At 38.0% G+C, this 27,054-nt stretch overlaps 1 long non-coding RNA gene across 1 annotated transcript in view; it reads left to right on the top strand.

Annotated features, from left to right (window-relative positions):
• Nucleotides 1-12,343: 12,343 nt before the first annotated feature.
• The window catches only part of LOC308197706, a 57,821-nt gene continuing 43,110 nt past the window's right edge, over nt 12,344-27,054 (top strand). The window contains exon 1 of the long non-coding RNA XR_013953228.1: nt 12,344-13,135. This is a non-coding gene — a long non-coding RNA (uncharacterized lncRNA). The remainder of the gene's footprint in view (nt 13,136-27,054) is intronic.

Raw genomic sequence — 27,054 nt, 5'->3', positions numbered from 1 at the left:
CATATGTCCTACTGGGACAAAGACATCACTGAAAGGATATTCTACTAAATGTTATTTGAGATGTGCAATTGTATGCATTTCAAATATTGGTGATAGTATTATTAGCAGGTGCAGCTTTGCAATATGTTAGTGAAATATTAAAAAAAAATTCTTCCATTGTAGAGGGGATAAAATGTGGTAGCAGGATAATTTTTTTTTTTTTGAAATGCTTCTCTGACTTGCTTGTTGTCTGGTGTTTTTTTCCAGAATCTGTGTGATGAAATTCTTTCAAAGCTGATGAAAAAATTTTCATGACTAAATATCTTTATTTACTGACTGACTAAGTCTTTGTAATATCTGGTCTATCCTAGTAAAAAAAAAAATATGCTTCAAGTAAATTTAATTTTCTCCTAATTATATGGAGTTGAGGTACATTTTAATGCCTTCATTTCTGTATTGTTTCATGATACTATGCTCATTTGAATATAGATGAAGCACTACTAAATTGAGAAAGGAAAAGATGAATTGTCTGTTTTTCTGCTGTGGACAGCTACAAGCAGATGTAATTACCTAAACAAAACTATCTGTATACTGTTTAAAAAATTAGGCTTCAAAATTTTTCCATTCTTGGGCTCTGTTGCAAAATATCTTCTCTAATTTGTATATTAACTATTTTTTTTTAAATAATGTTCTTCAGATACAACCTCCTAGTACTTTTTTGTATTTATATATATTTTTTATTAATTCCATCATTAATAATGTTCTGGAAAAGCAAGTAAGGATGTGGTTAGGGCTCATATTTGTTCAGATGACAAGTACATCTGGTAAGGCACCAACATCTTTTCTCTGCAAAATGGAAAGAAGCCATGAATGATAGGATTTTCTTCCTCAAAGAAAAATATCTGTATTTTTATAGGTTACGAAACCCAGCTAATAATAATAAGGTAAACATTCAGACTTTAGACTCAGACACCTGGTTTTGAAACACAAAACCACCTGTGCAGTGTTAAACATTAGAGGAAGGAAGTACAGTATACAAGGTAAAAAGTACAGGGCGAGGTGATGTGATGTATCCTTAGGTCAAACAAGAGGCTGTTTGTAAATGACCCTTCTGAGGCAGACATATGACTTCCCAAGATTGGAGCATTCTACAAAGGGATGCATAAATAGCAGTTGTTCACAGCAAGGGTTATACTATATGGCTATTAGAGTGAATAGAAGCAGCTCCCTTCTTGCCAATGACAGGAAATAAGGTCAAGTAAAGATAACAGGTCTTTGAATTAGAGGTTTTCAAAATATTAGTCTTACGCCTTCAGTATGGAGTTGAATGGTTCTCTTTAAAATGTCCTGCTTCTAAAACTCAGAGACATTTGAGACCAAGGGTATGAAACAGCAATCTTTAGGTTTTATATCTGTGTTACTCAGCTTCACTTACTGTAGAAGGCAGTACAATTAATAGCATAGCCAGTCTGAATGTAAATAATTAAAAAACACAATGGAGGAAGGCCTTTGGGCACATTTTAAAATGTTTTTGTTTGACCTGGTTGTTCTCTAAAAATAAAGGAGAAGAAATTATGAAGTATGTCAATACTATAATAGCACAGCTAAACATTCAACTTGATAAAATTTCTGTGACAGCGACAGCATAATGTTTACCTTTAATGTCTGTATTCCTGTGGTACAGGTATAGTTTTCCTTTTCCATAATCTTGAATGGACTAACTACTTAATCCATTTCCAGAGTGGCCCAAGACTCAGCTTTCTTTTTTTTGGCATTCGATAAAGGAAAATTTATCTTTTCCTGCTGTATGTTGCTGAATGTGCATCATAGGTCATCATCCAAAGACAGTCATTACAATGTTTTATAATGCAAGCATTTAAAATCAGATTTTGTTAGGGGAATAGTTTTAAAGGGATTCTTACATGTTCCGTCTGAGCTACTGTCCTCTTGAAATCTTAGAAGAAAAATTTTCCTGTGAATCATTAAAAAATGTGAAGTGATTGGATATGATAGGTATATAAAACTAATCACAGGCATAATCTTAGGATAATCTAAACTCTGTCAGTAAGCAAAGTGAGCCTATACACATTTGATCCATGATGGGGTGAATTCAAAATTAGTGAAGCTATCAGGAACATTGAGAATCTGTGCAAAACATGAACAAAATTAAGCACACGTTGTTTTGTAGCCCCCTTAGTAAACCAGCAGATTCCATTAATTTTGTTTAAATATTTTCCAAATAAGAAATTAAGAAATAATCAAATGCAAAATCATTTCTTACAACTGATACACATCTGTAACATAGTTGTGTCTGTGTACAAATTTCATGTGTTTAATAGGTATGTAATTTGATTTTGCACATATATTGTTCTTTCAAAAAATACAAATTGCTGCTAGATAAATAACTTTTGTCTAGTCAGTAGGGTCATGTAGCATGAACAGACAGACTTCCTATTTTGTTCAAGTGTTTGTGTATTTGTGACATTTCTGTTTCAAGTCAAATGTACAACGAAAAATAGGTAAGGTCATTAGGTCATTTTTTTTAGAAGGGAATAAAAAGTCTGGTCTTTCATTTAGCAAGAAAGGGTAAAAACTCTTGATGGTCATTAACACGTGTTAGGTGGGCTAGAAAAAAAAAGATTAAACATCCTTTCACATTATCCCTTAATCATAGGCAATTTCCTTGATGCAGCAGTTTCATACCTTTCATAGGGATGTCAAAATGACCCATCTAAATAGATCAGCTGCAAGACAAGGAGAGGAAAAGGTTCACACCTTTGTGTTGTTTTTGTAATATTGCAGCTCCTTCTTTAGAACGACAGAAAGCATATTTCCACTTGGGGTTTTACATTTAAGTGAAAAATCTTTCCCCTTTTCTGCTTTGTTCAGCAATAAAATGCCAGTGATGTTAACTAGATAGATAAATATTGTAATTACATAAGCAAAGTATTTGTTTCTAGTAAAAATGTGCTGTTCAGGCAGAAGAAATTGGAAATGTTAAAATTTGCTTATTTAAAATGACAAGTTTTAGGTATGTATCATGCCTATAAGAAATGTTTCACAGTTCACAGAGTGATCTCTAACTTATAACGAGTTCTATTATACAGAACAAATGCTAGAAATAATTTTTTTCCACCTGTAGTTTAAAGACTGATGCTTTGAAACTATGCTAAGACAAGGTTCTGTAGTTAAAACAGATTTCTTCACTACTGTACGTCTCTTTAAATAGTGGGAAACAAAAAGGTGGTGGTAGTCTTCATCAGTTATAATATCACATTAAAAATCTAACATAAATCTGAATTGTAGATGAGCACACAGAAAGGGTGAGACTGTTGTCTGAAAATATAGATACTGTGTCAAGATCACAGATCCAATTGTTTCACAAAACTGAATATAACACCTGCCTGCTATCAAAATTTCTTCCGATTATTTGTTTATATATTCCAGTATGTGTCTTTGGAAGGGTGGAACAAAAAAAAAAAAAAAAAGGTATGTTATTTACTTCGAAGTCTGCCAAATCTAAGCAGATTAAGGTTCAGCTTTAATTGTTCTCTTCTCTTCCTCTTAGCCTTGTTAGTGACATGATGCTTAATGACTACAGAAAGGCAGTGGTATGTTGAATGTGTTCTGAGCAGCACAGCAGAAAAATCTCCTGCTTCTAGTCCAGTTCCAATAGCGAACATTTTGTTCACAAGTGCAAAGTAGAATGTTTGTTGATAACCAGTAAGCCCTATCTGTAATAACATCCTATAAATTATGGAAAAGGAAAAGAAGGAAAAAGAAAGAAGAAACAACTCATTACCGCCCCTCTGATCCCCCACCCCTCCCACAAACCAAAATAAAAAAGCTAAAATTTGAGCTGGTTGATGTGGTATAATTTACTTAGAGACTCATTATCCTATATGAGTCTAAAGTACTGTTAACAGTACATTCACATAAATCTAGATGTACTGGAGGAAGAAACCTACTTCATGTCTGGAATTTCTCAAGGTTTAGTAGTATTTGCCTCTAAAGTTTTGAGTCTACTCACTCAGCAGCTGCTATTCAACAGTCAAGTTATGTTAAGGCATGAGCAGGGATCAGTATTCTGTGTTCCCCAAGGCACATGCATCCAAACATGCAGTAGCAACCAGGACTGGCTACGTTGCTTCTCCCTGTATTGCTCCTGCACTAGAAAGCTGTTTCTTACACCATTTCCTTATAGAAATCCCCAATTTCCAAGTCTTTTGTCCTTATTGAAGAAATGGAAGAGAGAAAGCAAAAAAAATAATAATTTGCAATACTACTTTGATTTTTCCACAAACGTTTGACAGTCATGTTTTTTTTTTTTAATTTTTTTGGTTGATTTTGAATAAAGAATTTTTAGAGTTTTTAAATAATTTTTCGAGTTTTCCTTTACATATTTTAATATGTATGAAAGATTGTCTGTCTCACACTGGTCCTTTCTTCTACTCTTCATTAACTTTAATGATTGCCTATTTCAACCATATATTCTGTGAGGTCCCTAAAGTAAATTTCTGAGTAGTATTTTGTTTTCCTTCTTCCTTTGGTTTTTAACTTTTATTTAAAAACATTTAAGAACTCGTGCTACATTTCGCTGTATTTGTTGTCTTGAGTTATTCCTTATTCTTTAAAACATTTCACTCAGAGTTTGCTGGTTCTGTTAACTCTTTTATTCGTGTCATTCTGGTGCAAAGGATGACATTTTACCAGGGTTTGAATGACTTTTTTTGGTAACTGTCTGAAGTTAAATATTTTTATATGCTCATGAGAGGTTTACTCCTCCTCCACATTTGCCATCTGTATGTGGATAGGATGTGCTAATTCAATGTGCATGGCTGTGCTTCTGTGCCTTGACTGCACAGAGCTCAATCATTCTGTTCAAACTTTCATTCCCAAACTGCTAAGAGGCTTCCTGAGCAGCACTGTCTGAGACGTATTTTAAAATTGGTCTGTCCTGTGTGTGGTCACTATGAATATAATACCTGACTACTGCAGTCCCAATGCTTTTTCCTTGCATTTTCCTAAATAAGGAAAGTAAGCATTGTTATTCTCATTTCACATATGGTTCATCATGCTTCAGTTTATAGCTGGCTCAGTCTTGTGGTGGATGACACACTTCAACACAGATTTTCAACTCCTCAACTTATGCTCTAACTACTAGAGTCTTAGTAGGGTTACTATGTTTTATGTAGGGTTTCTACCTCAACTTTTTAAAGGAAAACTCTTTAAAGACATAGGAGTCTATACAGCCCCAAATTCTTGAGTTTTTGGACAAAATATGCTGAGAAGTTGTTGCACAAACTTACATATGAGCTTGCCTCCTTCTGCTTTGTCTTATTTTCTATCTGTGCAGGTGTAGTTTTAGGTGTGGTGTTTTGTTGTTGTTGTTTGTTTGTTTTTCCTCTTGCCATACATATACAGACTTTCTGTGTCTCCTGCAGCAATATTCAAAAACATTAGTATTGTATCTGAGGTGCCTGCTGAGTGTTTCCAACACTTACGCTGGGAGGGGCACATATGTTAGTAATGATATCTCCAGCTGCCACTAAATAAATCATAATGCCATCTTAAAAACATTGACAAAATAGAACCAGATTCCATATTGAAAGCTGGCCAATGTTTCATATGATGTCTTTCACAGAAATTCCTGGGCACCTGTTATAAGACTTACTCTTCACTTTTAATTAAAAGATATCCATAAGTATTTTTATTAAATACCTAAGCACACGTGGTCATCTCTTTTTATCTTTTTTTTTTTTTTTCTGTAGAGTGTAAAATCACCTGCCAAGCATTGTAATCTGTGCAAAGTTTGTGGTTTGAAGGTCAGGTTAAAATGGGAAACCTGACAGATGAAAAAATGGATGCACAACGCTGAAACTACACATGTATATTCAATGCATACAATGTTGCCTTCAAATGCACACACTTTTGTTTTATTTTTTTTGATCTGTCTTCACTATAATCCTTGTATCCTAGAAGCTTTAGTGTATTAGAGCAAAAATATTATATACTGTTTAATATTAAAGAATGAAAATATATGTGGAATAAGATTTCTAAGAAGCTCAACTATGCTTCTATACTCTTTGCATTAATGTACCAAACTAAAATCTCATTCCTCAACTGTGAAGGTTGTTCTGTTGTTTTTCTGGTTTCCTGTTCTGTGATGAATGGATAGGCTTCTGCCTACTACTTAGGTCTTTCCTGTAACACTTTTGTACTTTTTTTTTTTTTCATTTGTGTTCCTGTCTCTTGTTCTGTCTAAGGAAAACTGCACAGCTACAAAAATTACCACTAGCCTAGAGCATTCAAATTCACTGGTCACTTTTTATAGGGACTTATCCATATTCCTTCCGTGTTTTGCTTTCATGGGAGAATTTACTTCAGAGCTTAGAAATCCCTTCTTAATAGTCTCTTTCAGAAATACCACTTTGAGACAGTTTTTCCCTATGTGTCAGTGAGCTCTGCAAACCAGTGTCTGCTTTCAATGCAGGTTTTGAGGCAGTCACATCCTCTGATCCTGCTCTGTGCTGTCCTTCATATTATTTTAGCCTAATAGCAAAACACCAGTAGAGTAGTGACAGTTGTCTTGAGGTAAAATGAGTGAGAATCTTTGGACATCCAGACTGTGTAGAGAACCATATGTATACCAAAATTTTAAAAATTTTCAACATAAATCTCCTTAAAAGAAAGAATTGTGAAGCCGAAAGCCAAATAGAAGTACATTTAAATAAACAAGCTTCATAGCTTTCACCTGCAGTCTGTATTGCAAGAAGGATACTTAAACCACCGGCTATTCTGTACAGTGGCAGAAGTAGGACATATGTTCAGAGGTAACCAATGCTGCTAACACTAAACTATCATTTTCTATGCATAAATCTACTATTATGCTGGAATTTTCTATCGTGAGATCTATTAAGAGATGGAATGAGACTAGAGAAGCAGTGCAGCACCATTAAGTGTTGACCTCTCCTCATTTCTGAAGGTGGATGATTCGTAAAGCTGTTCAGAAAAATCTATCTATCAGAAGCTCTTAAGAAATAGAGGACAGTTGATTAGGAGAACGTAATCTAGCAGAAATTAGCATGTATTTATATACATTTTGGTATCAATCACCAGACAGTGGAGTACTAGTATGAAATCATTCCAACATATAACACCATGCATGAGCACAAGCAAGAAAACTTACGTCAGAGGTGGTGTATCATACATCTCTTAACTTCAGCTCTGTAGAAAACATCGCCAAGCCAGGAGGCCCTGTGTGCCTTACGTTGAACTTGCTGTATTTATTGCCAAACATCTTGAAGAAACTGTTAAAAACCGTTTATTTTTATGCAAAGAGAATCCCTGAAATTGTGCCAAGGTTAATGTTAGCATGGGTTGGAGACCATTCCAGTGCCCACAGGGCTAGAAAGCTTGCCCAAGGGCATAGGGAGGGTGTAGCCTCGTTTGGAATGGCTTAATGTGATGAGGGATGTAATGTAATCACTGGATACTAGAAAGTTATAAAGCATTATGGATTAAAGATAGAATTTACACTTTTTTTTCTCTACTTTAAATATATGCAATGGAAACACAACTCTTTTTTTTTTTTTAACTTTCCTGCTCTAACCTTGTACTTTAAGCTGTTTTTCTTCATGAGTATAGGTAACTATCCATTTTTTAGAAGCATATTCTCTTCATTAGTCTCTTTTCCTCCAGTAACGTCCTCAAAAGCCAACACTTTTAACTGTGAACTCATTTAACACCCATTAATGGAAGTGTATGTATATTGACGGTGTGACATAAAATAAGTCTAGAGTTAAATTTAATGGATAAACCACAGCAAATATTAAAACTGTTCCATGTAATAAATAAAAAAGGGGAGTAAAAACTGTCTGGGGTATTGTCATACACAAAGTACGCAAGACATCTCATCTGCTTTCTGGCGTTAACCCAGCTGAGACCTAGCTACCATGTAAAAAACAGATTAAACTAACATCCATCAAGGTGAAAGATAATTATTGCTTGTGTCAGACAACACCTGTTTTTGCAGCATTCCTCAACTCAGTTAAACTAGAGACATGCTGAAGCTTTCCACTGAGTTTTACATTTGACAGTTCCCTCAGGCAATTGTGTCTGTGAAACACCTTCACCTCTTCCTTTGTTTACATTTTGGGTAGTATAAAAATGTTAAAATACTAAACGGAAAATTTAAAATTAAGCAGAAAATCCAGCAGCAGAATATGGATATTTGTTGAAAAAAATATCACAATAGTCAGTCTATTGTGAAGTCTACATAAAGATCTGTTGAAAGCATTCATTTGAGAATGAGTACCGGTTACCTTACTTATGTGAGTAAGCCCATTTACTTTACTGGAAGTTTGTAAGGTGGAAAGTAGTAGTCCCTAGAAAAGGACATAATGCACTCTTGCTATCTTTAATGGCACTGCATAGATTGTAAGGCAAAATGTTGATCCTATGTGTAATCTGTATTACAGGCACAAGACTTCACAACAAAGTCCTGCTTCAGATGTGCCAAGACAGCTTAGAGTTGATGGATCAAAGTGCATTCTGTTATGTGAAAAGGAATGATACACACGCATGCTATAGCTTTTTATAGGTCAGCTCACAGAAGGATTTGGTGTCTTTTCTGTTTCATTTTGCTTTTTTTGTGACATGTAGGATAAAGTTTGTTTTTTTGTGATTGCAGTATCAGCAGAGGTCTTTTGAAATAGAACTTATTTTTGCTGTAAATAGATAAAAAGAATTGAGAACTCTAGGTCATCAACTCCTCTGCAAGTTACAATGTAACTTGATCAGGTTAAATACTAAAAGGTCCAATCCAGACTGCCCATGCATCAGGAAGTCTTTTAATCAATTGGGGGTTGGAGAAGTGTTGGAGTATTCCTGATAGAAAGGCCAGGTGAATGATTTTGCTAAACAGCAGCCCATAAATGAATTTGGCTGGAGATGTTACTTGAAGGAGAGAAGACGTGCAGAGTTTGGTACAAACTGCCCATTGAATCGAGAGGGAAGGGAAGCGGAGTGCATATAATGGAGTACCAATCATCCCATTAAAAACAAAACTGCCAGCACATGGTAATCTATGGTAAACCCTGTTCAAAAGGTGAAGAAAGCCTCTCTGCAAAAATGTGCTTCCCAAGAGAGAAACACCGAGGTACATAGAACAGAATGAGCTGAGGTCACAGATGTGATGTTTATTGGGGCAATAGAGCCAGAGACAGCACAGCATGCCTCATTGCAAAAGGAGGCAGCAGTTAACAGTGATCGGTACTAGAGGTTTTTAACGACACAGTGCTTCTAAAGACTGCACACAGATTTGAAAACAAACATGATTGGATGGCGAAATGTGAAACATAAAATGCATAATCCAAAGGCCTTAAAGGAAAAGGTGCTGCTGCAAACAAGTTAGGGGAGGCAGTTGCACTACTAGAGATAAAAGAAGTAAGAGCATCTTGTGGGAAACATTTGCTGAATGACCAGGCAGAGGAAATATTGGGGCTACCTCAACAAGTCTTTCTTAAGGGTTTTATCTGAGAGCATGTCAGGGCAATATGGTCACAGAAAGGGCAGTGCTGACACCACCCACAAATAGAGGGGTTGAAATGACTGCGGTGTTACCTTTTCCATTTGAAACTCATGTGGAGGGCAAACTTTGGTCAGCAGAGTATGTCCTTAAGTGAGTAATCATACTGCTGTTAGAATTAAGAGAGCAACAAACAAAACAAAATCAATAGAGGAGACCACAAATTGATTAAAGTCAATTGGCATCTCACCCAAATCTTAGTGGTCTATATAGATCCCTGAGATTTTGTTAACATAGTAATAAAAGAGCAGTATTACAGAGGACGGTTGGTGACACAACAGTCATGAGCTTTTCATAAAAAGGATGCTTTACAAGAATCCATGGTCTTACGATAGATGACAGAATGGCCAAGATATGAACATTTTGTAATACTTTAGTAGCATCGACACATTAGTTTCCAGAAACTTCGGAACAATGGATGGACAGAGACCCAAATCTAATCTGACAATACAGAAACCAGAGGCAGGAGTTAAGAGTATGCAAACAGCGAGAGTATGCCTGTGGAAAGTGTTTTGGAGATGATGCATCAATAGTGGATGAGGTCAGTGGAGAAAGCTGTCAATTATTTGAGCTGGAAATCTACATTTGCTGGGAGCTGTATTAACAATACAGCTGGTAATGATTACATAAAAGCAGTACAGGAAATACCAGAAACAGAAGATAAAAAATGTCCTTTGGCTTAAATGTATGAAAAATACATCTTTGTAGTTATAGTGATAACTGTGGAAGGTCTTAGTGCATTTCTTTACATTTATTTTAATATACTGATTCTGTGTTTTTGAATAATGTGCTTAGAGCATGACTCAGTTACATTAAACCTAACTAAATAAAAGGTGTAATTGGTGGTTAGAGTAGTGCAATGAGATCAATGGGAGGATCCAAATAATTAGGTTCCATACAATGTTTTTCAGAGTTTTATTTTTCCGACAAATCTGAGCACAGACCTAACATACATTCTTTCAAATCCCAGACATAAAAAACATTGTTACGGTTATGAAACATAATAGTCTTAGCCCTGGAGTTTATAGCCTAGAACTGAGTGCCAAGTCTATATTTCTATCTGTGTTAACACTTTAACATCTAATACCATCTGAAATGATTGAAAACTGATAGAGAAAAACCAAATCCCCAGGCCAACAACCAATTTGAAGAACAAATCATTACAATTAGCTGCCAAAGAGGAGATGCTAACAGCTGGATTCTTGTTGAAGGAACTGGCCCACTGACCATGTGCACCAGCTGAATCCCATGTAACAACCTCTTGCCCCTTTGTCTGCATGACACCAGGTACTTGAGTTGGTACCAGTGTTGAACACAGCACTATATTTATCTTACTGATTTTTTCCTGATCCATATCGTCCAGATACTTACATAGCTAAAACTTTTTCATAAAATTCTCACCCTCTCATATCTCAGTGCTAACATATATTTTTGTCTGGTTTTCACTAATTCAGTTTTTCCCTGTTCATTTCCATTCAGAAAGACAGCTAAAAAATTATTTTCCTAGACTGTTATTTCACTCATCTCTCTCTCAGAAACATTCTCTCTGTAGCGTAAGTCAGGGTAAGCGATCTGTCTTTTCTTTTAAGGAGTTTCATAGCTTATCTGAGCTTCTCATTCAGCATCTAAAGGTCGACTCCTATTTTTAACCCGTTAATAATGCCGGTGTCTATTTTCCACTTGTTACATTTTCAAAAGAGCACCATAGTGCTTTCATCCATATATTTGGCAGAAGCGTCATTAAGAACTTCTTTAGAAGTGCAACCTATTTATCTTCATTGCCCTTAGATACAATGCCTACACAAAAATTGCCATCAACAGACTGCTGGGGTCCCGAGACGCCTGCTCCTCAAACTGATGAGTGTTGCTCTGGTGTTCTGTTGAAAAGCTCTCTGTAATTTGTTCTCTTTTATGGAACAGTCGAGGTCTATGGGGCAGGGACTTAGGGACTTTTACTGCTCTGTGTTTATGCAACATTGCTAGGACCTACAGTAATGCTAACAGAAGAATAATTAATAAGACAGCATCCAGAATTATGACTCCCAGACGGCAGAGTTATTTGCCGCTACCTTACTGCTTATGGATAGCTATGCACAGGAAGACAACTTTTACAATAAATGGAAGACGACTTTTACATGATCTACCAGCTACCTTGAAGACCTGACCTTTCTTTAGCACCAAGCAGGGAGATCCTGCGTGATTAAAGATGCCATGTCTGAAAAAAGACCTAAAAAACTGGCCCCAGCCTATTTCGGTGGCACTGCTCCCTTCTAAACTTTCTCCCTCCTAATCTCTTAAAAATGTATGCATCAACACAGCAGTCTAGCAAGCCATTTTAGGAGCTGATTTGATTGATGCTTCCGTAATAGGTTGCCAGTACTAAGTCCTACAACAAATTAGAAAGAAATGGGAGAGCAGGGGCACACACAGGGTCTACAGAGCAAGGGTCAGCTTCCTAAGTCTCACAGAGGATTCAGTGTTTCAGTTGGGGAATGGGTTTGATATACTGTTCTGAACTTCCCAGAAGAACAACAAGGGGATGTGAAGGATTAAACACATATTGGTCATCCACACCTGCCGCTGTGATGGTAACAGCAGCCTCAGGAGGGCTGGCAACAAAATCTTTCCTGTCCATTATCATGCCAGATGCCAGAGGTAACTTTCTCTCTGGCTCACAAAATGGGTGCCAACAGCCACTCCTCCACCCTCAGCCCAGAGGGATCGCAAGGTGCAGCTGCTCTGCGGGTCCAGGCTGAGCTGGGTTTGCGGTAGCTGTGTCTGGGTCTTCTACTGGAATGACAGCAGATGGAAAGAAAGTAACTTTATCCCTTGAAAAAAACATCAGGCTAGTTTATGGAGCATATAAGGTGTGAATTCTCCACTTCATGGGGAGTACATGGAGCCAATCAAAGGTTCAACTGATTTTATTACATTTTTTCAAATTAGTGCAAGTGCTGGAGAGAACAAAATGTTCGTGTTGTAGATCAGATCCCTGTATGAAATTTCACGAGGGTACTGCCCTTCAAACTGTGTGTTGCTGTCAGTTTCTTCACATACTTAAGGACACTGTAGGACATTGGGGGGGGGGGTCCCAAAACCGTAAAAAAAAAAAAAAAAAGGAAGGAAAAAAAAGGCTCTGCCATCACTGCTGGCACCCCTGGTTAGCATGGAGGGCTGGATTCAAACCGCAGGTGTGACGGCCACCTCCAGCCCCCGGTCCTAGCACCCTCCGTGCCAGGAGGGAGCCCACTCCCCGCTCCGCGGTTACTGAGGCGGGGTGTGCGTGTGAGGGGGCAGCGCGGCCGTTAGCGGGGCAGCCGTTAGGGCCGGGGGCCGCGGCCGTTAGGGCTGAGGGAGCAGCGCGCGGCGCACAGGTGCGCGCAGCGGGGCAGGTGCGGCGGCGGCACGAAGGCCGCCCCCCCCCCCCCCAGCGCCGCGGCCGTGTCCCCTCGCCTCCGCCGGGCTCGTGACTGGAAGTGGCTGGAGGTGGCCGCCGTTCCTCGGCCGGAGCTCGGCGGTGCTGGGTTTGGAAGCGAGCGGGGAAGGCACCGGGACCGCCCGCTGCAGGTACGGGGGAGCCGTTTGTCCGCGGGCAGGCGGGCGGGGGGCGGTTGGAGGTGCCCGTCGTGCTCTCCGCAGCCCCACGACGCGTCGGGGAGGCAGGCGTTTCCTTTTCTCGTTCCTGCAAAACGCTCTCGCCTTGCAGGGGGTTTAAACAAACAAGCAATAAATAAATAGATAAATAAATAAAAACCACCAAAAAAACAACCCGTGTGGTGGAAGTGAGCCTTGCCTACCACGAATGAAGTGGAAGGCTTAGAAGCGGAACTGTGTGAGTGGGCTTTGGTGTGAAATGGTCACCCTGAGAGGTTTAGGGGGAAAATAATGGAATAGCAAATGCTTTAGGGGTTTTTTGGTACTCGAACTTGTCTTCCTGGTGTCATTCAGCTGGATAAAAGCACATATATCTATGTTAGTAAGCTTTATTGGAGAGGTGACATTAAATTTAACATTGTTGGCAATTGTTACAGCTGCAGAAAGTAAATAATTAGGTAATCTCTTCCACTCTTCTGCATGGAAGGGAAGTCCTGAGCGACTCTAGTCTGATGGGATGGTGAAATAAAGGTTCTGGTGCGGAGTGATTAATTTCACCGGGGATTTAGAAAGGACTGAATGGTTGTAGGGCTTCATCACCCATCTGTTGATGTTGTAAGGCCCATCTGAACCCCGTGCAGTATGCAATCATCACTGTTAGTGTGGTCAGATATCTTTGTCATTCATACATGTTGGTGAATTATGAAACTGATCGTGAACTTGAAGTGTGGGACATCTTCCAGGGTCTTAAAAGTAATTTTAAAAGCCTCAAAATATTTTCCAAGTTTTGCTGGCTGGTAGGTCTAAAATTGGTAACGTGTGAATTGAGACTTCCTTCTGTAGAATTTTTAGCAACTCTTAAGAAGGGATCATAGCAGTCAGATGCAAGCAGGCCAAGATTTAGGGTCTGTGAGGAGCATTGCCATAAGAATCTTAAATGCACCATGTTTTCTCATTTTATTTTTTTTTAAGGACTCATTCTGGTATATGTCAAGACAAACTTTTTCCCTTTGGAAAAAAATATTTCAACTTCTCCATAATAAAGAGAATCCAGCCTGAACATAAAAATGAAATTGCAGTGTAGGGAGCCAAGTGAATTCATGTGTGCAGAGTATTTTTTTTTTTTTTTTTTTTAACTAACTTTATCTGTGAACTCCCAGCCCTGGAGCCTATTTGAAATAAGATAGGAAGCTTCAGTCTTGTCACAAATGCAGCTACAACTTGTCCTGGGGAAGCCTTCGTAACGGGGTCAGGTAAAGTTCAATGAACTACCAAACCAGCACTATTTCAGAAATGCTAAGGTGCTCTTTCCACTGATCTCTCCACTCTCTCTGCCTGTTATTAAACTGGTAGTTTTTACAACATCAATAAAGAACTTTCCTACCCAATTGCCCCAGACAAAGGCCTGAAAGCTAGGTTTAAACTATGAAAACTTTGTGTTAGGTTCATTTAGATTGTTTTGCTGTGTCAAATACTCACTTGAGTTCAAAAGTTCAGATGAACCATGAACTTTGTCATTTCACAGCAGGCAGTTCTACAAATATAATCGGAAAGTGAAAAAACACGCAATATTTAAGGTGCATTTGTTGTTCTGTGAAGAACATATTTGGAGTTCTGTGTTTGCAAAGTTCTGCTTGATTTCAAGAAACTTTTAACCATTTAAAAGATGGAAAAAAAGGAACTAAATACAATTAAGCCAAATAATTCCTTGATCCCTGACCTTTTAGGCTTTCAAACCAACACATATTCAGTGACTAATCATTACTGCACAAACTAAACCCAGCTAATCTTCTTAATAAATTGTGAAGTCTTGTATGTCTCATGGTTTCAGTGATGGCTTTTCTCCCTGTCTGGAACACTGCAGAATATCAAAACAAATGGGTCATGGCTTTATGTATTTGTTTAAGTTTGGATCTATGTCATCTCATGATACAGTCTTGAGTTGGGCAGGTTTTACAAGTGTATGTCAGTTATAAGACTGTTAGGAATGAAAAATCCGTCAATGCAGTTTTCAGCTACTTATTAGATAAAAATGTGTCAGCAAAAACAGTTTGTGCAAAGCCACTTTTTAAATGTGGAAACTTACCAGGCTGAAGAGCCTGTAATAAATTCAGTTTCTTTTCCACGAAAAGGAATTCCTTATACCTATTCTCTCCTTGCTTCTAGTAGGTCTGGAGACTCGATCTATCGGGAATAAGCAACGTTTCTTTTTCAGACTTAAATTTGGCATCAGAAACAAGTCTTGCTTTAAGTCTGTCGTCCCCGACTGTTCAAAAATTGTGATTCATGGCTCCCGGAATTGCTGCATCTGTTTCAAATAAATAAATAATAAACCCATGACATTATTTGATGTGTATTTTTTAAATATCGCATTTTCTGATTATTACATTAGAAACAGTTAAAATTTTTGAATTTCTCTTTATGCTGTGTAAGAGCTTATAATTACAACACTCTTGGAAATTCTCATTTAAGGAAAATGTCACATTTATGGATTTTTTTGGTTAAAATTGCTACATTTGGTCACTGTATGAAGTATGTGTTCTTTGCAGAAGGCATCGTTTAATTGTATTGAAACAATTCGTCGCTATTGTGTTACTCAGCAAAGAACAGATATAAACATAAGGAAGAAATTAGCAGTCATGTCCTTTGTGAACAACAAAGAGGGGAGAATGAGGAAATGTCAAATTTGGTGGACATCTGCAATAGTTCAAGATCTACACTGCTAAGCCAATCCCTCTAGTTCAGATTGTGATCAAGCTTGTGATGTGAGTTGTGATTGTTACAAGGATCATAACCCTACCTCCTCCCTCTTGCTTCTGTTAAATGGAAGAAACTACATGTTGTCAGAAAGAGTGCATTTCAGCCTTTCTGAACAATTGCAAGTGTTCATTGACTTGGGCAGTTCTGCCACATCAGAAAAGGCTGCAGTATCTTAACTGAGTACAGCTATTCCAGCAGTCGGTTGTCCTTATCTCATGGGGCTAGCTCTGCTGCAGCAAGCATGAGCTTTCTTCCCACTTTCAGGATACTGTAGGATGAAGCCAGGGAAGGAAAAGTTGAATTTTCCAGATTACAAGCAGTGTAACGGCAATATCTTCTTATTAATGGTATCAGGAAGGGATCAGGATATACCACAGACCTTGTTTAATGGTTTGTTTATAACCTGTTTTATGTATATGCATATAAGTCTTTCATCAGTCCTTTATACTGGGTAAAAATCACAGAGTGGTACAAAAACCTTAAGAATTCTAAGTCTAGGTGAGGACTGTCTCCTGTGACTTCTTGTGCCCTCTCTTCCAGCACTTGTGGGGACAGGTTGGTGGTAGGATTGTTGCTGGAGGTGAAGGATGAAGGCTGTATCATCACTGAGATTCTGGGCAGCCTTCCTTGATGTGGGCAGCGAGAGACCCCAGACAGTGGGCTGTGGCCCAGCAGCAGGGAGGTTTCGCACACAGCTCCAAGTCAGTTGGGAGTTCTGTCCCTTCCCTGAAAGCTCTAGGCAAGGCCACGCAGGGGTACAACCTATGTGTGGCTTCCCTGAAGAGCTGTATAACTTGAGCTGATGATAAAAGCAGGGTTTGTTGTTGTTTATTTGTTTTGCAGTGTATAGTTTGGGCCAAAGTCCTGTAATGCTAAGTAAGGTAGCCGTTCTTTGCCTCCAGCTGTTGAGGGTGTTTTTATTATCAGTTCTGCTAAATGTTTTATAAATTGCTACACAGTGCATTTAAAGTATTTTGGAGTTATAAGGAGAAAATTGAAATACTAATAAAAAACAAGTGGGACGCACTTTTTGTTAGAATTTTCTTCCTATAGTTTGTCTCGGTCCTTTTTAAGTACAAATAGCAAAAAAATGATAGGCACTCAGATTTCTTACTAAAGCTATGTAAAAAAAAAAGTTAAACTCACCTAGCACCAATCCACAGATTACACTATATTAATTTCTCACATTCTTTTGACTGAAAATAATATTTGTGATAATTACAATCCATTTTTCCATTCAGGTTACTGTTAATTGGAGTGATCAAATCATTTAGAGAACAAAAATGTCTCTAGGATAAGAGAAAGACTGACATTGATCTCGTATTCCCTGTGAAAGCTTGAGTTGCTAGACTTTTCTAATTGTTTATTATAATTTGTTATTTGTTATAACAAATTTGCTAGACTTATTTGTTATAATCTTATGAATCATTTTATTTGTTGCTTACATTGATGTACTGGCACTGTATCAACATAGAAAGAAAGAAAGCATGACTGTTTCAAGAAATATTAAAGTTGTGATTTGTTGATTTAAGCACCTAAAATACTGTCAGTTTTTCCAAGCTTCTTGAGACTTTAAATGTTGGCTGGAAAAGCTGAAACAAAAAGTTGATTTCTGGTATTAACCTCTTACTGTCTATTCATTTGGTGAAGAGAATATTCAGTGGTATTTTGGCCTTTTGGCTCTGCTTGCAAGGTAAGTAAGATTGAAAAATCATTAAAGTTATTTCAGTAACGTTCTGTTTAGACTCGATGTAAAAACATTTAAAATATTTCTGGATGACAGTGGTGGAAAATTTGTACATTTTTTCCAAAGTGGTTGAACCATCACTAATTCAGTGTGATCTTACCCATACAATGCAGTAGAGGTTTTGAGCTTCTTTTTCAAGTAGTATCCTTTAAGAGTAAATATTAGTCTCATGCTTTTCCTTCATTAATGTTGCATTACTGTGGTTGGTTACCAGATTAACCAGTCTTTGGGGGCTGACATGGAGTTTAAGTTACTTAAAATAAGGGCTGGACAATAGAAAATCTGAGATGACAGAGAAGGGGCTTGCACAGTAGTACGCTTGTTTATTGTATTGATAGCCCACCAAAAGATGTAAGAACCTGATACTCGGCACAAAAGTCTGAAAATAATAGAATAGTATTGGTGTAATCCTAAAAGGGAAAAGGAAAGAGGTAATTGGACTCCTGACTCAGTGATTGTGGTCAAGCCTTGCACTAGTATGGGCAAAAAGCTGCAGTAACTTCATTTTTGCCATTGGTGTGTAGGAGCAGTGAGATATCCCTTTTGGTGACTTGCCAAAGCGTTTCTCTTTAACAGGAGTGTTCAAATACATGGCAGCTTACTTGTGAATGGCAAAGAAAAACATGATCAAAACAATGGAAAGAGAAGAATGAGAATGCTAAGTTGTAATAATTCCAACAAGAAGTTTGTCTTGGTTCTGTCTGCCTTGGGATTCCCAAATGTTTTCTTTGACATCCTGTTAAGGATACTGTCAAGAGAGGTCTTTGCTTGACCTTACAGAACTGCCATTTTCCTGCTAAATGAGAATCCCTGACAGCAGATTAGCCATAAATTGGCATAGTTCCATGTTTCATATCCTCCTCATCAGATCAGATAACTCACTGAGTTGTGGTTAGCAAGTCTAGTTCTTTGGGTTTTTGGATTGTTTGCTGACTGCAAGACTGTGTTGCTTAGGCCTTCACGCTGCCTTCTGTTCTTCGATCACTTACTCAGCTGCTCTCCTCTCTTCCCCTATTTTTCTTCTAAAGGCTTTTTTTAAAATTTTTTATTATTATTTTTTTTTTACCCCTCCGTTTTCTGTTGGCTATATGCAAGTGAGGAACTGTCAGTACTGGCTTCACAGCCCATAAAATATTCTGTGCTATTGATAGTTTTCACTGCAGTATTTTGGAAGTTGTACTGTTGTAGGAAGCTGCCAGTGTGGGTTTATATACCCTGTGGAGCAGCCTGAGGCCACTCAGTAAAGTGACACTTCTCGCCCCGCCTTGGTAGGCCATAAATGCTGCTGGCTTGTCCTGTGCCCTGGCAGGTTATCCCACCCCAGCAAAAACTGCAGAGGATTAACTAATTTGCTGCAGTGAGAATGCTGGTGCCTTGTCACTGCTGCAGGGTTTCTGATGTGGCCAGTCTTGTTCAGTTAGTTGGTTTTGAAGAGAAGTTGAGTTTCAAATGGAGCTTGTCAACATTTTTTTTAGTTTGTTTCACTAAATCAATAGGTGTATTTATACAACTGAGGGAGAACCCATGAATGCAGACTGACACACTTTGTTTGTATAGATCAGAAAAAAAAAGAAAAAAAGCATCTTTTCAGGCTTTTTTGCAGCTGCAAAAAATCATCCTGTCTCAGGTGTCTTTTTATGCATTTCGCTGCCATTTTATGCAGGCAACATATTTGTTAAGGTGTCTAAAGGACACCTTAAGAGCCTCAAAAGCAATGCTCAATTGCATAGAGCTTTGTTTCTGGTGGAGGGCCTGTTCTGAAATGTTCTACGCTAATTGGGACTCTGCGGTCCTTTTCCAAGCCAGAATGTCAAGATTTTCCAGATTTTCTGGAGAGAATTGTCTCTACTTGCAGTCATATCCAGTAAGTATGCTAAGCTGTCTGCATTTGCTTGCTTACCGATATGCTCAGAGTAGGCTGAGCCATCCCCATGCTCAGGATGGCTGGAGCCACCCCTGCTGTATGGCTGAGAGGCTGTTTCGGGACTGAGTGTTCTGTTAGGTGATACGGCCTTGAAATTTCATAATGACCAAAAAATAACTGGGAGTGACCTTTAAAGAGTCACATTTTTATGGTGTAGTCAGTGACATTATCAACAACTTATTTCAGAGAAGTCTGGTGGGAATGGGAAGAAAACAGGCAGCTACCCACTTTCAAATAAATCTGTCACATCTTCTACCTCTCTTCAGATGAATCCATTATATTCAGAAGGGAACTTTGATTTTATTAACCTACTATGTTTTTCTGTATTACTTATTTGAGTTTGTTTCAACAATATTCATATACAAATATATATATATATTTCTGTTGAGAACACATATTTTAATGGATAACTTTTTTCCCACTGGCAACTTTAGTATACAGATCCTGGACTTGCCTGTCTTTATGCTTGTATTTTCTTTGGAGCTTTTTCTTAGATTGGTATATGAGCAATGTTAAATGACCACCTTCCTCTGACTACTAGAAATGAAAGATTTTGTGGTGATACCTTGTTAATCTGTGTGGAGTAAGTATCTTTTGACTTTAAATATAGTTTATTACATAGGTTAATTGTATTGTGAAAGATAGTATTCTTTACCGAAACCAAGGCATACCCGTGTGTCATCTGCTAAAATCTCTGTGCTGTAAATTCTGTTAACTAAAGTTCTGCATGTGTTTGCTTTTTAATGTTTTGAATAAGTTCTACCAATCTTCATAGGAGTTGCTTCTTTGATCAGTTATATTAGTGGACTTCCTGATGTTATGTTTCCAACTTGAACTGGATAGTGCTGTGCATGCAGCACACTCACAATTTGTTCTACCTCTGCGAAGTCAGTCCAAGGAAATCACTTTCTTTAAATGATTCACGGTGTAATTTGTAGCTGGATGCTTCTCAGACTCTAGCTGTTTTGCTTAGTTCACAATTCACTACTGACACTGATTGTCTGTTCAGCCTACATTTTATTCCATAGACATCTGAAATTTTTGTAGTTCTTGTTTTCTCTAAAAGCATGAAGTTGTGGCTGGTAAATCTGAAAGTTTGTGGTAATGCTGCAGAATCAGTATCTATTCTAAGTTCAGATGATGTTGTTCTTTTTTCCTTTGCTGTTTGTTTTCTACATGCTTCTAGAAGGTATTAATTCTTAAAAAAAATCATCTGTATTACCTGCAGTGTCACCTATTCACCTTCATATTAGCCTCATAAATACCAGTGAGAAATGACACTGATACTTAGCTGTTTAAGTATGGGAAATATGTTTCTCTCAAAAACACTGTATTTTAATGGAATGGTTTTCTGTCACAAAAACATGCAGAAAGCACGGCTAAGAAGAAACAGAACAGACAAAATGTCATTTTTATGCTACCTAGGATCTGGTTAGCTTCTGACACAGATGTGCTTGTAGCAATCTTGAATGACTGCTGGTCAGCTGGTGTGTGGTCCAGAACAGGGAAGTACATGGTAGACTCGGCTCATCTTCTGTATGGAAAGAAAACATACAGCTTTCTGTCTTGGGCTTCTGTGAGGATGTCTTTATAGCAGCAGAGCAGCAGTGATCATTTTTGGATGCACAGCACTTGTACCTGTTGGTGAATGTGCAAGTATAGGACCTGGCTGCAATGTATCTACTGTTTCCTATGGAATATTTCGTCTCCTTGTATTGGCACATCTGTGACGTGAGGGTATTAGCAGAATTGTAGAAGACCAGGATTTTTCAGATGGTCCAATATTTAAAGCAGTGCAGTATTATTGAAGTTAAGATTGGGGCATTGTAATTTAATTAAAAGACTGGATTCCTTGATGGAATGGGAAACCTGGGAAAACAGGGATTACTGCTTAGAGAACTGAAAGAGGGGAGAAGGAAAAGGTAAAATTGGGAGCTGATGAGAAATTATTTGGCGTGAGAGGATGGATTCATCATATGTCAGTGGCATTTTCAAATAACAATCTACTTTTTAGATGTTCTTACATCTGTGATCTCTGCTCTGAAAAATCTCCTCTTGCATTCTTTCATCTTACAGCTGGAATATTGAATAAGTGACCTTTTCTGACTCAGACACATTGTTTTCTCTGACCTCCTCAAATCATGGTTTCACCTCTGTTGGTGCCAGATGCCCGACTATCTTCCATCTCTCATTTCTCTATACCTCAAAAACTGTCCTTCATTCCTAGCTGAGTCTTTTGTGTTGGTCTGTCCCAGAGCTGCTTTTCTCACCACTTGCCTCTCAGATAATTATAATTGACAGGCATTTACATTTTATTCCACTTTAGGAAAGCAGCTTCCATATGGAAAACACATTTTATTTGATGTTTGATTTATCCAGGAGCTGATCTTAGTCATAATAACTGTTTCTCATTCAGGGTTGCTGCTTTTCTTTCTGTATTTTCCAGCTGGACTGTTTGAGGCATAGGAGGTCAAGTGACTTGTCCCAGACTATGAGTCAGTGCTGTGAATTTGGTCTAGGACTCAGTATCCTAATGGCTCTTAGTCTTCTCTGACCATTGCTAGACCGTGCAGCATCTGTGAAAGGCTTGGCTCTGTGGAATAAAAGAAATTAAGAACAGAGTTTGAATCTTTAATTCCCAGAATGTAGTTACTGAGCCTTGTTCAGATTACAATAAAAACATGTTTTTTTAAGTAAATAAACCATGTAAGAGCTTTTTGGGTTTGGCTTTCTCTCTTTTTCTGACCTGCTAAATCCATAGTAGTGGTGGGTTTTTTTATTATTATTATTTTTATTTTTTTTTAATCAGGGAAAGCACAAAGGGGAAGAAATCTAGAAATATTTGGCCTATGACCATGATTTAACACACATTTCTGACAGACTCCTTTTGTAATTGCATGCAATGGCAGTTGGGTGCCTATTCCATTTAATTGGAGCATACTGCTGTTTGGAGTTTGAAGGTCAAATCGTCTTCCTTATCTGTGATGCATACTGAGTTTTCTCAAAGGTGCCTTCTGGAATGCTAAGGCTTAACCACAGTTAAGACATTTTGCTTTCAGAGCAGCTCCGCAAGGTGACAGGGTACTCCCACCTTTATGTGAAGTATGACTGAGATGAAGGGAAATTGGTGCAAGAGTGTCTGTTAAGTTTGGGTCTCCAGTCTAACGTGTTTAGACTTGATACATGAAGGAAAAGAAAGAGATGGCTGATTGTTTTTTAAAAGAAATTGAATCGAAAAAATCTTCATGAACAACATCAGTGTATTTCCACAAGACGGAATTTCAAAGAATCAATCCCACAGAGACTTCTGTCAGAGTTTTTGGGCTGACAGCACTTTAGTTTGTTGTCCTCAGTCACTCGTGAAGCAGTAATTAGTCTGTGGACATGAGTCCTTTTGCTAAGGTCCTTTTTTCTGCCTTCCCCTCCATTGACTGATTCTTCATCCTGGTCTCCATACGGAGCTTACACATGTACAAAATAATGGTCTGTTGAGCCAAGTTTTAAAGTCCTTGTTCTTAAACGTGATTGTGCTAGGCATTGTCATCTGCGTGTTTTGATGGGGCAACGTTATTCTTCCTTTCCTAATCTCATTTAAGGGAGCAGTGGTACAATTGCACTGAAGTTCTCCAGAAGACTGTTCCAGGGCAGGGAAGAATGAGAGCATCCAAATTAATCAGTTGAGGATTTGCAAAATTATAGGCAGTTGATAATATAATGTGAAATATTGCATAACCTTAGCTTATGTTGAATCAGCTGTGAATAGAGAAGCTGACAATGGTACGTTGGTTTGGCAAGAGCCACCATTACATTAGCAATCTGGCCATCACGCTGAGTTCTGAAGAAAAGCAGCAAGATTTGACTCACTGACTGCACAAATTTTGCTAGGTACCTGCGCTCCAACAGTACTTCCTGCTGTCTTTTGACTAACATTCAGACCCCTGACTGCCTCCACCTTCTTTGTTACCTCGTATGTGATTAGATCTAAGTTTGCTTTTAGTTCAAAAGCACTGATAAGTGTCTCATCAACACTTTGACTTGCATATCTGTGTTGCTACAAACCAATGGTAACCCCACTCATGATGATGCATTAGGTAGTCCTTTGCAAAATAAAAGACAGAAGCTCGTCTACTTTTGAAAGTACCTAAGCGTGATCATTTCACACTACGTTTGGTCAGCTAAGCATATCACCTGAGTTGATTGGTTCTTATGTCAAATGTTTTTGATTATCTTCAGAGTTTATAACACAGTGCTGGTGTTCCTCTCCCTTTTAGATGCTCTGTCCTAGGTAAACATAGCAGAAGCAGATTGGTGGCCCTTCCACCACAAGTTTAAATTTAAAATTTAAATATTGTAAGCCTCTAAATAAGGGGGAATACAGATGGTACTCCAACTGGCACACCCCTAAAAATAATGAGTAAAGAGGTTTAGGTCCGGTGTAGTTTGAGGTTGGATTGAAGAAATGGGCACATAAGAAATAGCATCCACATGCTGTAAGATTCCAAGGGAATTTTTTCAAGGTTAGCAAGTCTTGTAAGATGTCTGCTCTTTGAAACACAGTCCTCATGGAAATTCATATTCTCATGAAACTTTCAACCAACAGACAGATGAGAACTGGAGCAAATCTGTCTGGTGTTGATTTTAACTGGAGTCAAAGCCCTTGGTTTAGTATTGTGCAACTTCAGGGAGTCTGACTCGCATATCTGAAGTCCATTTTTCTGCTGAAATGTTAGGCTGAATCAGGGCATTTCAGATGAGGTTCTGATTATAACTCCTAACACACTTTCCATAATTGTGTTACACATAACTTTTTTACTTTTTTTTTTTTTTAAAACTAACTGTTTACCAATTCATACCTGTTGTTGAAGATGAACGCAGGGTGAGGAAGTGTTGTTGCATGTTATGGAGATTTTGGGAGGGAGGGTGTTGGGGTGTGGGTTCTGTTTGTTCTTGTTTTGTTTAAACTTGAATTTGAACTCTGGAGGTAAAGCTTTCCAAAGAGTATCTGTCCTGGGTACTTCTGGGACATAGACACTTGTGAAATGGAGAACAGCTGGTTCAACACTGTTAATCTCCATTTAGAGAATGCCAGTTAGTTATTACTCAGTCTTTATGGTGAAAAGAAAATATCTTGTTTTCCAATGTTATCTGTTGTTTTTCTGCATTTGAAACTTTTCTGAGGTAGTGGAACAGAAACAGTACACACTGCAAATATAACAAATGTATTATGTAAGCAATGGATTTTTTAGCTCTGCAATTGTGAAATGGATAGTTTTAGTGCTAGCTCAGTCTGGAAAAATGAGCTACTCTAAATAGCGAATTACAATTCTGCTTACTTTATTGTGGGACTACAGTATGCAAACTTGCAGTGTAAACTGTTGCATTCAAATGACAGAAAATGAGGGCAAGGGAGGCTTGCCTGGTTTTTCACCTGCTGCAGTGAACTTCTGACTTCACAGAATTTGTATAAAGCCTCAAAAACCGTTAAAGTTTAACAGCTACCGGTCTTTCATCAAATCATTCGTAAAAACCAGTGCTTGAAATACCAGTTGATCCCCTGGGTTTCGTATGAGCAGCATAAGAACAAAATTTTATTTTCACTCTTTCCCATGTTGCTTTAACTCCTATTTAATAAAAATTACCAAACAATAAACTGCTTTACAACACCCACTGCCAGCCTCCCAGAACTGTAGCTGTTAAGGAGATTAGAAATGTTTCAGTGTTTTTTGTTTGTTTGTTTTTTCTCCCATCTTTCCTCTTCTTCTCCCCTCTATTCTTTCTGCTTGGAACATCCATATTGCCATTAACACTTGACATCGACATTTCTTCTTTCCTCCACAGTACTCTACAAACTGGGCAGATGATAATTTTGCTTGATGCAAAAATTAAGGTTATGTACACATAACTCACATTCCCCATTAAATGCTGCTCTTACCTCTATTAGATCCTGCTCTTACCTCTTTGAATTTCCACTGTCCCATCTATTGTTCCAGAAACTTTGCTCTTCAGGTTAGCTGCTGAACATAAGTAGTTTGCATCAAAGACTCTGCCTAATAACTGCAATAAGTTAGTAATGTAAGAAAGAAAGGAAAAGCCTTAACCTGTATTACACTTCTTTTAATTCGTAGGCTTAATTTTTACTGTGGTCATCCTTAAGCTTTTTTCTGCAAAGAAAATCCTTTGGAGGATTTAAGTAAAAGCAAACGATTTCCACAAATTTTGCTACCTACAATAATTGAAAGGTAAATCCAGCATGTTCTGGTATTGTTTTGTTTTGGGGGAAGGAAGAAGGTTCCTACACATGCAAGATCTCCTCTGAAATGAGGAAAAAATCTGTGGGAAATCTGTTTTATCTTTATTGAATTTTCTTTTTAATCAGTTATGACATGGTGCACCAAGAATGGCTATTTCCCTCCCTCCTCCCCCAATGAATTCTTCAACAAGTAGCAAATTATTTAAGATAAATGTCTACTGCTGTAGACAGCTGCCAGAATAGAAGTGAAAATAAACTGGTGAAAGGAAACTGCCCAGTTCATGGAAAGGGCAGCAACGATATAGTGCAGCAAGTCCATGACACTTCTGGATACACATGCTGAAAGACTTACCCTGGCTGGCCTGCTACAAATCTCCCAGTAATTCATTAAGGGGAAACGCTCCTTGCAACATTTCACTCCTATTTTAACACCCTTTGTCTTTACCTTCCATACTCAGTGGGTTCATTCCTATGTCAAGTGAGCCTCAGTGAAACCAGTTTTTCATTCCTGATAGAGCATTCTGTTTTGCTGGAGTAGAAAGATTAGATGGATGCTTTTACTGTAAGTATTTTAAGTCTGTGGTATTTTTCAAAGTTTGGGGTCAAAAGAAGGATTTGATCATTGTGATCCAATAAATAATGTAGTCTAAAGTAGCGTGACTAGTGACTGAAGCAGTGGTGAATGTTATCATGTTTTGCCCTAACTTTGAGAGAGAGCCTTGAAGAAACTGTAATCCTCTAAATAAAATACGATCTGCTGTATATTAAGATGAAAAGATAAAAACATATCCTGGTTCTTCTGATCTGCTTCAAATCTCTGAAATTACAGAATTATTTTATTTTCATTATCAGAGAGATGAATTTGCTCTAGTTGTTCAGGGAGGAATCCCATTAACCTCACTCTTGAATTTTTCTGAATGCTGACCACAGGATTTGACCTGTTTAAACAAAAAATCTTGCAATTTATTCCAGCTAGTATTTAGTTACATCAAGTGTCTCTATTCTTCCTTATGTAATTTGACTATCCTAAAGAAAGTCATAGCTGAGTCCTGGTTTAGTAATTTTGTATCTCTAAAACAGATCAGAGTGACGGGACAATACTTGAATTTACACAATAGTTTCTGAAATATGTTGGCAGAAACTTTGGTCTGGATAACCTGAGTGCATCCACAGAAGTAAAAATGTCATCTTTTGCTCATAGTTTACTGTTT

The sequence above is a fragment of the Anser brachyrhynchus genome (assembly GCF_964034855.1).
Source record: "Anser brachyrhynchus genome assembly, chromosome: 6".
In the NCBI taxonomy this organism is placed as follows: Eukaryota; Metazoa; Chordata; class Aves; order Anseriformes; family Anatidae; genus Anser; species Anser brachyrhynchus.
The sequence above is the reverse complement of the archived record's forward strand: the minus strand, read 5'-3'. Positions and strand labels throughout refer to the sequence as shown.